Source organism: Papio anubis, chromosome 10 (assembly GCF_008728515.1).
Source record: "Papio anubis isolate 15944 chromosome 10, Panubis1.0, whole genome shotgun sequence".
NCBI lineage: Eukaryota > Metazoa > Chordata > Mammalia > Primates > Cercopithecidae > Papio > Papio anubis.
The window spans coordinates 87,413,734-87,426,966 of record NC_044985.1 but is presented as its reverse complement, the minus strand read 5'-3'; the positions used below and the strand labels follow the sequence as shown (position 1 = coordinate 87,426,966).

General features: G+C 41.5%; 1 protein-coding gene across 2 annotated transcripts in view; it reads left to right on the top strand.

Annotated features, from left to right (window-relative positions):
* The first annotated feature begins 1,670 nt into the window (after window positions 1–1,670).
* Window positions 1,671–13,233, top strand: part of RAPH1 (Ras association (RalGDS/AF-6) and pleckstrin homology domains 1) — a 107,864-nt gene continuing 96,301 nt past the window's right edge. Inside the window, exon 1 of one of the 2 annotated variants that reach the window (XM_009182837.4) lies at window positions 1,671–2,017. The gene's annotated coding sequence lies outside the window, so the exon portion shown is untranslated. The remainder of the gene's footprint in view (window positions 2,018–13,233) is intronic. The other variant, XM_017946815.3, reaches the window with a different exon arrangement.

Sequence of the window (13,233 nt, the reverse complement as noted above, 5' to 3'; positions counted from 1 at the left end):
ACAAAGGACATGAACTTATCCTTTTTTATGGCTGCACAGTGTTCCATGGTATATATGTGCCACATTTTCTTTCTTTCCTTTTTTTTTTTTTTTTTTTTTGAGAAGGAGTCTCCCTCTGTCACCCAGGCTGTAGTGCAGTGGCAGGATCTCGGCTCACTGCAAGCTCCGCCTCCCGGGTTCACGCCATTCTCCTGCCTCAGCCTCCTTAGTAGCTGGGACTACAGGCGCCCACGACCACACCCGGCTAATTTTTTGTATTTTTAGTAGAGACTGGGTTTCACCGTGTTAGCCAGGATGGTCTCGATATCCTGACCTCGTGATCTGCCCACCTCGGCCTCCTAAAGTGCTGGGATTACAGGCGTGAGCCACCGCGCCCGGCCCACATTTTCTTAATTCAGTCAAGAGATAGTATTATTATATACAAGAATATTGACGCACCTACTGAACTTAAAATACAAAAGTGCAGTTATGTTTCAAAAGTACAGATATCTCAAGTGTATTATATGGTTCTAAATACCAGTTTGAAACAGATTGTGTACCAGTTTGGAACAGATTGTACAAAAAAGACTGAAACCACTTGAAAGTCCTCAAGAATATCAGGAAGAATGTAATTAACCAAACCAGGATTTGGCCCCAGGACAGAGAAATGAACACTCTCATTCTTAGAGAGGGAGCTAGGATTTCAGAAATGTACAGTCAATTCTTTGTGAAAATTTAAGATAACAAATTCTTAGCAAGCAGATGGAAAGGAAAAGCAACCTTCATTGCAACCAATTTCAGGTCACACTCCCAATTTCTCAATTGTTTTAATGCTGTCAACAAACTTGCTTTGCATGTAGCCAAGCAAACATAACTTGGTTCCATTTTTTCCTTTCTTTGATCAATTTTAGGTGAAGGTCAAAATAAGGACATAACTTAAAATCTAAAAGTCTGCCGAAGTCAAGCCTGCATCAAAATAAGCAGCAGCTGAGCTTAGCGATAAGGAAAAATGCCAACACCTTACTACTACACAATTCCGAGGGTGTGGGGGGACAGAAATTAAGGAGGCAGGATAAACAGATTTCGAAGTTTAAAAAGTAATTAAAGGTCATAGAAATGTCCCATTTCTAAAAGTTTCCCAACACATTGCAGGAAACTGCAGAGACTTTTTGGCCAAAATGGGACTTCCTAAAGAAGGGACTCACAGATCTCAACGACAATGGTCCTGTAAATGACCAAGCCAACCCCGGATGCGTTTCTGGAATCTCTGAATACACCGATAGCCTATAAAGGTGGATGCGTACAGCTCCCTGACAGACCTGCCCGAGGCTGCTGTGCCTCCTAGCGCGCAGGGACAGAGGCTGCTGGGCCCGCTTCCTAGGAAAGCCGAGCAGGGGGTGGGGCCGCACCGGGATTTTCCTCCCCACTCATTCATTCTCTGATTCACTCGTTCCTGGAGGCGGCTCACAGGGACGTGCGAAGGAAAGGCGAGGCACGACCGGAGCCGCGGCTGGGTGCGGCCCGGCGCCTGAAGGGAGGGCGGGCGGGGGGCGGAGGGCGGGCGGGGGGCGCGGGCTGGGGAAGGGCGGCGGGCGCGGCGGCCTGCGCCGGAAGTGAGTGGTTGGCGGCGGGCGGGGGCAGCGCGCGGCCCCGCGCGAGTCGTCCTACAGTCGGCAGTCCGGCCCTCAACCCCGCCTTCTGCGTCTCGGCTGGACGCGACCACATTCGGCTCTGCTGCCGCGGGGCGCTGCGGCCGCCCCGCCCCCGCTCCTGCTCCCGCCGCCGCCAGCTAGTCAGCCAGTCAGCCAGCCAGCCGGCCAGCCAGCCGGCCAGCCAGTCAGTCAGCCAGTCAGTCAGTCAGTCAGTCAGTCACGGAGCGCGCGGCGCGGGAGCTGCCGGCACTCGCTGCGTCTCTGGCGCGGGAGCGCTGCGCCCGGGGAGGAGGCGGAGGCAGCGGCTGGAGGAGCGCGAGCGGCTGTTTTCTTGCCCCCGGCCGCGACGGTAGCGGGGGCAGCGGAAGGGCCGACCGGCTGCGGCGGTGAGTGGTTAGCTTCGCCCTCGGGGCCAGGGGAGGGGGCCGGCTGGGCGCGGTGCAGTGAGGCGCTCCTGCCGCTCCCGCCTCCATTTTCCGGGCGCCCGGCCCCGCCATCCGGGTGCGGTGCGGGCGGCCGCAGCCTGGGGCGGGGTCGCTGCTAGGTTGGGGCTCGGGCTGGGGCTGGCTGGACCGCGCCCGGCCGGTGGATGGTGGTCGGTGGGGCCTGGACTGCACCCTGCGCCCCTAGGGACCGCGACGGAGGGAGACAATGAGATAAGGGGCCGCCTGGGGAGGGTGCGGTTAGACTTTCCCGACCCAGCACCGTGGTTGGTGGCCGGGGACCGCAGGGAGGAAAGGACTCTTCTCCCGACCAGCTGCAGAAACCAGCCACTGGATGTCGGGTTGCTTGGGTGTCGATGCCCCCATCTTTCATAGATGAGTTAAGTGCAGAGATTTTCAAAGGCGGGGCGCCTTCTCTGTCTTATTTCTAATTAAGCAGGCTAAGTAATTGCTTCATTGCTTCTTAACCCCATCTCCTCTTGCGGTGTGTATTATACATTCCCGCCGGAAATCCAAACTGCAATTCTTGGGGGGAGGGGTGGACAGAGGGAGGGGGCAGTGTGATAGTGTTAGTTAGGATGCCTTCGTGTTAAGACAGGTTGAAAGATGTGGTTTTCTTAAGGCAGTGACTTAGGGTGTCCCCACTGTGTGAGCTGGAAACCGCATAAACCTTATTGCTTATAAGCTCGAAGACATGGTTTAATATGAAATAAGAGCCTTGAGGGAGGGTGTAAATGTTACATGTGTCTTGCGTGTTTGCATTTCTTAAATTCTTTGGGAAGATCCGTTGGGGAAATCCGGGAGAATGGAAAAGTTCTTCACTCAGTCTTCCAATAAGGGTTGATGTTGTCTGCAGTATTTCTCAGGGAAATGCGGAGAGCTGCTTCGTTAAGGAACAGTAAAGGTAACGGGTTTGGGATGAGGCGTGATCGGATTATTAAAGGGTCAGTCCATGGGGATATTAAATTCAGCAAACATTTATGGAATACCTACTCTCTGTCAGTTAGGCTGGGGGACACCAGGTGAACAAGCATGGGCTGGTGGAAAGAGCTCTTTGGAGTAGGGGAAACCGTACGCCCTGGAATTGGCTGGCAGTGTGATGTTGGATAAGCTATTGAACTCTGCAGTACGTTCCCTATCAGTAAAATAAGAATAACACCTGTTTACCTCCCCAGATGTATTTCATGCAGATTAAATGAGATAATGTATGCAAAATGCGTAGCACTTTGCCTGGCACAGAGGTGTTTAACAGCACCTTAAATTCCTTTCATCCTCGGGATGGTTTTTTTTGGGGTGCGGTGCGGGGGGTTAGTGAATGCAGGCAATTGTAATACAGTGCATTATATAATAAAACGTTGAGGTGTAGAATAGGAGAGCGAAGAAGAGAGATTAATTCTAAATTGAGGAGGAATGCATGGAAGCGTCGGCATTTAAGTGAAACCTTTAAGGATGAGTAGGATTTCAGCAGATTCAGATGGGAAGGAGGAGGACATTTCATATGGTGGTGGTGCTATCCTTTGAGAGCCGAATTGAGTGGGAGGACCTTTGGGGGAGGGGCAAAATAGAGACGCTCAATAGCTTTTAACTCTTGTTGAGTCTGACCTTCAAAGATTGTCTCGGTTATTTTGCTTTTTGTGTGGTGAATTTCCCGGAAACCAGATCCAGCCCTACTCAAGTAAGTATAGAAAGCTCAATTCATGATTTTTTGGATTAGACATTTTGTATAATTCAGATTTCTGTCTCTTCTGTTTGAATTTAATAAAGAATTATTTGTAGATGTTGCCTTGTGGTAAACATTAGCTTTATTTGGTAGAAGCAGCAGCTTATTTTTCAGACTCAGAGGTCTCACTAAGATTATAGAGTATGTGACTGTGTATGAAAGGAGTGGAATGGTGGGTACTATTGGGTTTGTTTTCACAATTATTTAACACCTTATTTTCCGAAGAGGTGTATTTAACCATTGTCTTTGAGGATGATTATGTCTTTTGGTTTTGCTGCCTTTTGGTTCTCACCCCATAAATACTTATTAGATTGGCATCGTAGATAACTGTCAGACTATTCACAGATTCTTGGATACACGTTATAGAATCTCATGGCTTTAGTTGCTTTGGTTTGGAAGTAATTGAATGTCAACATTAGTACTGTTAATCCCAAACACTTAATTTTAGGAGAATTAATATTAGTGAAACAAGATGTGACCTCAGGCAGATAACTTATCTTGGACTCTTAATTCCTTTACCTATAAAATGAGAAGTTTGGATTAGATCACTGCTTCTTAAACTGGTTCTCTGAACTTGAGAATTTCAGAGATTCTGCAGATGTTTGACTTAAATCTCAATAAAAATGTATTTTAAACTTGTAATAATAAAAAGTGACCACTGTATGACATACACTGTTTTAAACACTTTATATGTGTTTATTTATTTAATTCTCACATAACCCTATGAAATAGAATTTATTATTTGAGAAAACAGGCACAGACAATAAGTTGCCCAAAGACTGCAGAGCTATAGTGGCAGAGCTGGATTTGAAACCGGGCAGCCTAATTCTGAAGCTTGTATTCTTAACCGTGTTTTTACACTGCCACTAAAGCAACACACATATATACTCTTTAAAAAAAAATGTGGTAAAGTATATATAACGTACAATTTACCATTTTAACTATTTTTAAGTGTACTGTTCAGTGGCTTGAGTACATTGTTGTGCCACCATCATCACCATCTCCAGAACTTTTTTATCCCAAACTGAAATTCTTCCCATTAAACAGTAGTTCTAGAAGCTGCAGTGAGCTATGATCATGCACACTGTGTGACAGAGTGAGACCCTGTTCAAAAACAAAACAGTAACTATCCACTTCCCTCCCCCTACCCCCCTAGTAATAACTTTTCTACTTTTGACTCATACAATATTGATTCTTGTGTCTGGCTTATGTTACTTAGCATACTGTCTTCAAGGTCATCCATGTAGGATGTATCAGAATTCCATTTTTCAGACTGATTAATATTCCATTGTATGTATATACCACATTTATGGATATTTGGGTTGTTTCCACCTTTGGTGTACTGTGAATAATGCTGCCTTGAGTATTGGTGTACAACTGTTTGAATCCCTGCTTTCCGTTCTTTTTTCAGTATTTCTATATACCCAGAAATGGGATTGCTAGACTGTTTGCTAATTCTATATTTAATTTTTGAGGAACTGCCATATTGCATTCCACAGCAGCTGCACCATTTTACGTTCCCGCTAGCAATGCACAAAGGTTCCAGTTTCTCCATATCTTGCCAACACATCTTTTCTAGTGTTTTTTCTTTTTATGTTTTTGATAATAGCTATTCTAATGGGTGTGGGGTGGTATTTCATTGTGGTTTTGATTTGAATTTTCCTAATGATTAGTGACGTTGAGCATCTTTTCATATGCTTGTTGTCCATTTGTATATCTGAGGAGAAATGTCTATCCAAGTCCTTGACTCATTTTTAAAGTAGGTTGTTTTTGGTGAGTTGTAGGAGTTCTTTATATACTCTGGATATTAACCCCTTATCAAATACATGATTTGCAAATATTTTCTCCCATTTTATGGGTTGTCTTTTCACTGTCTTGATAGTATCCTTTACTATCAAGTAAAAAAAAATTTTTTTTTTTTTTATACTTTAAGTTCTGATGTACATGTGCACAACTTGCAGGTTTGTTATATGCGTGTGCCATGTTGGTTTGCTGCACCCATAAACTCATCATTTACATTAGGTATTTCTCCTAATGCTATCCCTCCCCCAGCTCCCCACTCCCCAAACACAAAAGTTTTAAATTTTGAGGAAGTCCAAATTATTTTTTCTTCTGTCTGTGCTTTTGGTGTCATGTTCAAGAAATTGTAGCCAAATCCAATGTCATGAAGGTTTTCCCTGTTTTCTTTTACAAGTTTTATAGTTTCCGCTCTTATGTTTAGGTCTTTGATCCTTTTGGGGTTAATTTTTGCAAATGTGTTAGGTAAGGGTCCAACTTCATTCTTTTGCATATCCAGTTTTCCCAGCACCACTTGTTGAAAGGACTGTCCTTTCCCCATTGAATGGTTCCGGCACTCATACTCATTCATATATACACGTGTGTATATTTATATGTATGCATATGTGTATATAATTTTTTTTTTTTTTTTTTTTGAGATGGAGTCTTGCTCTATCACCCAGGCTGGAGTGCAATGGCACAGTCTCAGCTCACTGCAGCCTCTGCCTCCCAGGCTCAAGTGATTCTCCTGCCTCAGCCTCCCGAGTAGCTGGGATTACAGGCACACGCCACTGTGTCCAGCTCATTTTTGTATTTTTAGTAGAGACAGGGTTTCATCATGTTGCCCAGGCTGATCTTGAACTCCTGACCTCAGGTGATCTACCTACCTTGGCTTCCCAAACTGCTGGGATTACATGCGTGAGCCACTACGCCCGGCCTAAATTTTTTTTAACACATTGAAGACCATAGTGCTACATGGTTATACGTGGTTAATTTTGGGGGTGCGATGGGGCAGACATTCCTAAGAATAAAACTTTTCCTTTTATTGTTTAAAACATTTGAATCAGTGTGTTTGAAGAGTATCCTGAAGACTGCAGATGTGACCGTTAAGAGCTGCAACTGCTTACCTGAGTGAAATCAAAACAAAGCATACAAAAATAATTGGATTGTTTAACCTTAATTTATCTCTTTATTTGAGTTTATAATAAATTAACATAATGTATTTGAACATAAAATAGCAATGCTTTTGCCAGCTTTATATATTTGGGAGGCTGTGTAAAATTTCATCTGAAAGAGTTTTGTTGTGAAATAGTTTTTAAAACCCCAGATTATATGATCTCTAAAGCTTTTTCATATGCTCTTCTTGCTATTATTTTAAGGTACTTTTCATGTTTTAAGGCAGGTGTCTTAAAATGTATCACTTATGACTTATATAAATTGGCTTTTTAAAAAGTATATATGTATTTGCTCTTAATAAAATGCATACTGTTTTTCTGCTCTAAGCAGAGCTAGGCATAATAGAGAAATCTAAGATAGGTATTCTGTTCTCCACAATAGAGAGGATGCCAGTGCCAGTTTTAAGTATAAAATACAAGGAATCAGTAGAAGATGACACTGAAGAAGCAGGGACCACAAAGAAACAGAAGGGTCTATGAGTTGAAAATGGGTGAACAGATAAGGTTGAGAAAAGGAGGAACAAGTCATCCCTTTAGACGGGAAGAAAAGCAAGATCGGGAAGCCAAGGACTTATCGTTATGTTAGACTATTAAAATTTAAGCCCTGTGTGGTGAAGAATGGTGATAGCTAGCAAAAATTGGAGTGTAAACATATTCAGTAGGCCCAGTATTATTGTAGAATCATAAGTCAATTTTGCAGTGGTATTTAAAACTTTGGCCAGACGCAGTGGCTCATGCCTGTAATCGCAGCACTTTGGGAGGCCGATGTGGGCAGATTGCCTGAGGTCGGGAGTTCAAGACCAGCCTGACCAACATAGAGTAACCCCATCTCTACTAAAAATACAAAAAATTAAACGGACGTGGTAGCACATGCCTGTAATCCCAGCTACTCGGGAGGCTGAGGCAGGAGAATTGCTTGAACCTGGGAGGTGTAGGTTGCAGTGAGCTGAGATCGTGCCATTGTACTCCAACATAGGCAACAAGAGCAAAACTCTGTCTCAAAACAAAACAAAAAAACTTGGATGCTTTTTTGGAAATTACTTTTAGAAGGATCTTACTGAGTTTGATAAGTGAAGAAAAGTATTAGCTAAGTCAGTAGAGCAGGCCAGGTGCGGTGGCTTATGCCTATGATCCTAGTACTTTGGGAGGCTGAGGTAGGCTGATCGCTTGATCTCAGTTTGGGACCAGCCTGAACATGGCAAAACCCTGTCTCTACAAAATATACAGAAATTAGCCAGGCATGGTGGCGCGTGCCTGTAGTTCCAGTTAACTGGGGAGGCTGAGATTGGGAGGATCACCTGAGCCTGGCGGGTCAAGGCTACAGTGACAGAGTGAGACCCTGTCTCAAAAAAAAAAAAAAATCAATACAGCAAAACAACCAATAATATGACTTGAAAATATATTCTTTATATATCCCTTTCCCAAATACAATTTGTTCTAATTTTCCAATAATGTTTACTTTATAAAAAATAATTATTTCTTGACTCATTGGTTTATTTCATATTGTAACAAATGACATTGGAAACCAGTAAAGGAAGTCAGTGATCCTACTTATCTGTGAATAGTGTACTTAATAAACAATAATGGTTCAAAACATTTTTTACCCTAAGTTTTTACAATAAACATAATACAGTTTAAGGCAGCAGCAGTGAATATGATACATTATTTTGAAAAATCTTTGTTATAGTACTCGTTAACACAGAAATTTTCAAATCTGGCTCTTGAATCTGTTTATTATGTTACTGGTTTTTAATGCTTGTCTTAAGTGACAAGGCAGCTCGTGTAGGAACATATACCCACAAAGAAAAAGTGCCTCTTTGGCTGTACTTTCTATTAGGAGATACTGTTTAGTTTCTATCCATCAGTTATGCAGACTGGGCTAGTACAAAGTTTGCTCTCCCTATTTGTCAATCAGTTATTCTTGCAAATCAGTGTGAGGATTTGTATTTATAAATTTTTAATAAATGGATTCAAAATCCACCAAAACTGTGTTTGGAAGGCATTTAAAAAGTTAGAAATAGCTTCTCTGTTCTTAGAGTGTGCACATATGAGTATTTTAAGATGACACACATTGTTTTTTTTTAGAATACAGCTATTTTCTTACTAAGTTTTAAAATGTCTCATTTACCTTTAAGATACAGATGCATTAACCATGTTTTTGTTTTTAAAAACTTTGTCTAGGTAGCATACTGCCATAGCACAGCCACTTATTACAGAAATTCAGCAAATTTAGAACTCTACTCTTTTTTATAAAACGTAAATGCTTACCTCATCTTTAAATTGCACAACTTTTTAAATGATTTGCCATGAGACAAACCTATTTAGTATAAAATACCATGGTCACTCCTTAACAACATCAGTAACAACATCCTTTAACACTTAGCTCTTTTCTTGCTTCAGTTTCTCTTTTGTTCTGCTTTGCTTTTGGAGTTAAACTTTACCCTCTCCTCCAACTTTGTTTCATTGAGGTCAAAGCAGCTGCTTCATGAAGGATTATATAATACAGTTTTCTATAAATTTTTTTTTGAGACGGAGTTTCACTCTTTTGCCCAGGCTGGAGTGCAGTGGTGCAATCTCGGCTCACCACAACCTTCGCCTCATGGGTTCAAGCGATTCTCCTGCCTCAGCCTCCCGAGTAGCTGGGATTACAGGCATGCGCCAACACGCCTGGCTGATTTTTTTGTATTTTTAGTAGAGATGGGGTTACTCTATGTTGGTCAGGCTGGTCTCGAACTCCTGACCTCAGGTGATCCGCCCACCTCAGCCTCCCAAAGTGCTGGGATTATAGGCATGAGCCACCACGGCCAGCCCATAAAACGTTTTTATTGAGGAAATCATTTACTGTTAAGAATATGTCTTCTCTGGAATACCAGTCTCTTGTAGAAGCTTATAAAAGGGTAGATCCTTTATTATTGAAAAAGAATCAATATATTAAAGATAGTAGCTACTATCACTCTAGCCTCACAATACCTAGAATTATTTAGTACCAGAATACTTACGTTACTTTATATGACATTTGATTGACAGGTGGCCACAGTGAAGACGCCAGTATCTGTATGTTAGGGATAAATACGTATTACACATAAAATACATGTGTGTATTAAGATAAGGATTAAATAAAAATAGAACTTCTAATAAGATGTTCTTATACCCCAGTGAATCACTCTTACATCCTGGGGTATAATTACCTCCATTTTGGAAACTACTATACAGTCTTATGAAATGTTAGGCCAGGCATTGTGGCTCACGCCTGTAAACCCAGCACTTTGGGATCCCGAGGTGGGCGGATCACCTGAGGTCAGGAGTTCTAGACCAGCCTGACCAATGTGGCAAAACCCTGTCTCTACTAAAAACACAAAAATTAGCTGGGCATGGTGGCAGGCACCTGTAATCCCAGCTACTTGGGAGGCTGGGCAGGAGAGTCGCTTGAACCTGGCAGGGAGAGGCTGCAGGAGCTGAGATCACATCATTGCACTCCAGCCTGGGTGGCAGAGCGAGACTCTTGTCTCCAAAAAAAAGAAAAAAAGAAACACTGTTAATAATGAGCCTTTCATATTAAATTCCATTTCATAGTGTATAGTATTCTTTTTTTTTTTTTTTTTTTTTTTGAGACGGAGTTTTGCTCCTGTCTCACTGCAGTCGGCTCACTGCAACCTCTACCTTCCAGGTTCAAGCGATTCTCCTGCCTCAGCCTCCCAAGTAGCTGGGATTACCGGTGCCCACCACCACACCTGGCTAATTTTTGTATTTTTAGTAGAAATGGGATTTTACCACGTTGGCCAGGCTGGGCTTGAACTCCTGACCTCAGGTGATCTGCCTGCCTTGGCCTCCCTAAGTGCTGGGATTTCAGGCATGAGCCACCTTGCCTGGCTAGTGTATAGTATTCTTATATGAAGTCATCTTAAAGCACTTGGGACAAAACATACTGGTTCTAATACTAATTGGAAAGTAATGTTCGTGGAAGAAAGTAGATAAATTCAGCAAAGTGAAATCATTCCATATTATATCAGAAATCATAATATCTATCACTTTGTACCCCATAAATGTATACACCTATAATTTATCAACATATACAGTAAGAAAACATTTTTTTAAAAAAAGTTAGCAAATTGAGTCTTTAATAAAATTTATTCTTCAACACAGTTGAAATTATAGGCTTATTTCAGAAGCCTAAATTTGAATTTTGCATTATGCTTTTAGGAATTATTCAAGGTGAATTTAAAAGTACCCTTAATTAAAAATAAAAAATTAAGTATTTAACTTAGTAATTGAGTAGTGTTTTATAGACTTATAATTTTTTCATGTCCGTAGTATTTTTTTTCTGAACACCTCTAGAAAGGTATACAACATTTTCCATCACCGTGCTCTTTATTTTTTCCTTCTCTCTGTTTTCTTTGCCTATCCCCAAAGCAACTGCAGTCATAGTTGCTACAGCACAGGTAAGTTTTGCCTGTTTTGTAACTTTGTGTTAATTAAATCATAACTATGTATGCTTTTGTCTCCAGCTTCTTGCACTCAGCATGTATTTTGCTTTTTTTTTCTCGGTTGCCCTGGGTAGAGCACAGTGGCCCAATCTCGGCTCACTGCAACCTCTGCCTGTCAGGTTCCAGCAATTCTCCCACCTCAGCCTCCTAAGTAGCTGGGATTACAGGTGTGTGTCACCACGCCCGGCGTATTTTTATTTTTTAATTTTTTGTATTTGTAGTAGAGATGGGATTTTACCATGTTGGCCAGGCTGTCGGCATGTTTTTAGATTCTTCCATATTGTTGCTTATATCAGTAGTTCCTTTTTAGTGGTAATATTCAATTGTATGAATATGTTAATATGGCCAGGCGTGGTGGCTCACGCATGTAATCCCAGCACTTTAGGAGGCCAAGGGGATGGATTCCTTGAGGTCAGCAGTTCAAGACCAGCCTGACCAACATGGTGAAACCCTGTCTCTGCTAAAACTACAAAAATTACTCAGGTGCGGTGGTGGGCGCCTGTAATCCCAGCTACTCTGGAAACTGACACAGGAGAATTGCTTGAACCCAGGAGGCGGAGGTTGCAGTGAGCTGAGATTGTGCACTGCACTCCAGCCTGGGCGACAGAGTAAGACTCCATCTCAAAAAAAAAAAAAAGAATATGTTAATATACCAGATATCCATTTTCATGTTGTTGGGCCACTGGGCTGCTTCTAGTTTGGGACTATTCTGAAGAAAATGGCTATGAACATTTTTGCACAAGTCTTTTTATGGACAGATGTTTCATTTATCTTCGGTAAAGGACTGGGATTGCTAGGCCATTTAGATAGATGTTCCTCCTTTTAAAAACTTTGTATTGAAGAACAATATATAATCAGAAAATTGCATATATCAGAAGTGACTTCTAACTCTAATTCTGCTATAAAGTGTTTTAGGTTGCTTGTTTCTTTAAAAATTTTTTAAATTGCTTTACTGAGGTATAATTTCTATATAATAAACTGCACATATTAAAGTGTACAATTTTGTAAGTTTTCATACACTCATGAAACCATCACTATAATCAAAACTGAACATTTCCATCATCTCCCAAAGTTTCCTCATATCTCATTGTAATTTGTTCCCCTCTACCCCTGTCTTATGGCAATCTGTCACTATGGATTAGTTTGCATTTTCTAGAATTTTATGTGAAAGGAATCATACAGTGTCTTGTTCCCTTCCCCTCGTAACCCACCCAAGTCTGGCTTGTTTTCATGCAGAATAATAATTTTTAGATTCTTCCATCTTGTTGCTTTTTTTATTGCTGAAGTATTCCATTATGCACATATGCCACATTTTGTTTTTCCAGACGCCTTTGATAGACATTTAGGCTGTTTCCATTTGTGGACAGGTTTTCATTTCTTGAGGATAAATACCTATGAGGACATGTTGGGTTATAGGGTAGGTATATTTTTAACTTTAATTTTAAAAATGGTCAAATTTTTCCAAAGTTGTATCATTTTATATCCAACAGCATTATATGACACTTGTAATTGCTGTGTATCCTAAGACTTGGTATTGTCAGTCTTCCTCATTCTGGCCATTGTAATGGGAATGTAATGATACAATTGTAGCTTTAATTCGTCTTTCTCTGATTATTATTGATGTTGAGCAACTTAATGTTCTTAGTCATTTGGGAAGTGACAGCAGGTCTTTGCCCATTTAAAAAATAAGATTGTATATCTTTAAAATTTAGTTTAACAATTATTTATTCTAGATACAAGTTCTTTATTGGATATATTTGCAAATATTTTCTCTTAGTCTGTAGCTTAGCTTGTCTTTTTAAAAAATATTTGAGACGGAGTCTCGCTCTGTTGCCCATGCTGGAATGCAGTGGCGCGATCTCGTCTCACTGCAACTTCCGCCTCCTGGGTTCAAGTGATTCTCCTGCCCCAGCCTCCCGAGTAGCTGGGACTACAGGTGCGTGCCACCACACCCAGCTAACTTTTTGTACTTTTAGTAGAGATGGGGTTTCACCATGTTAGCCA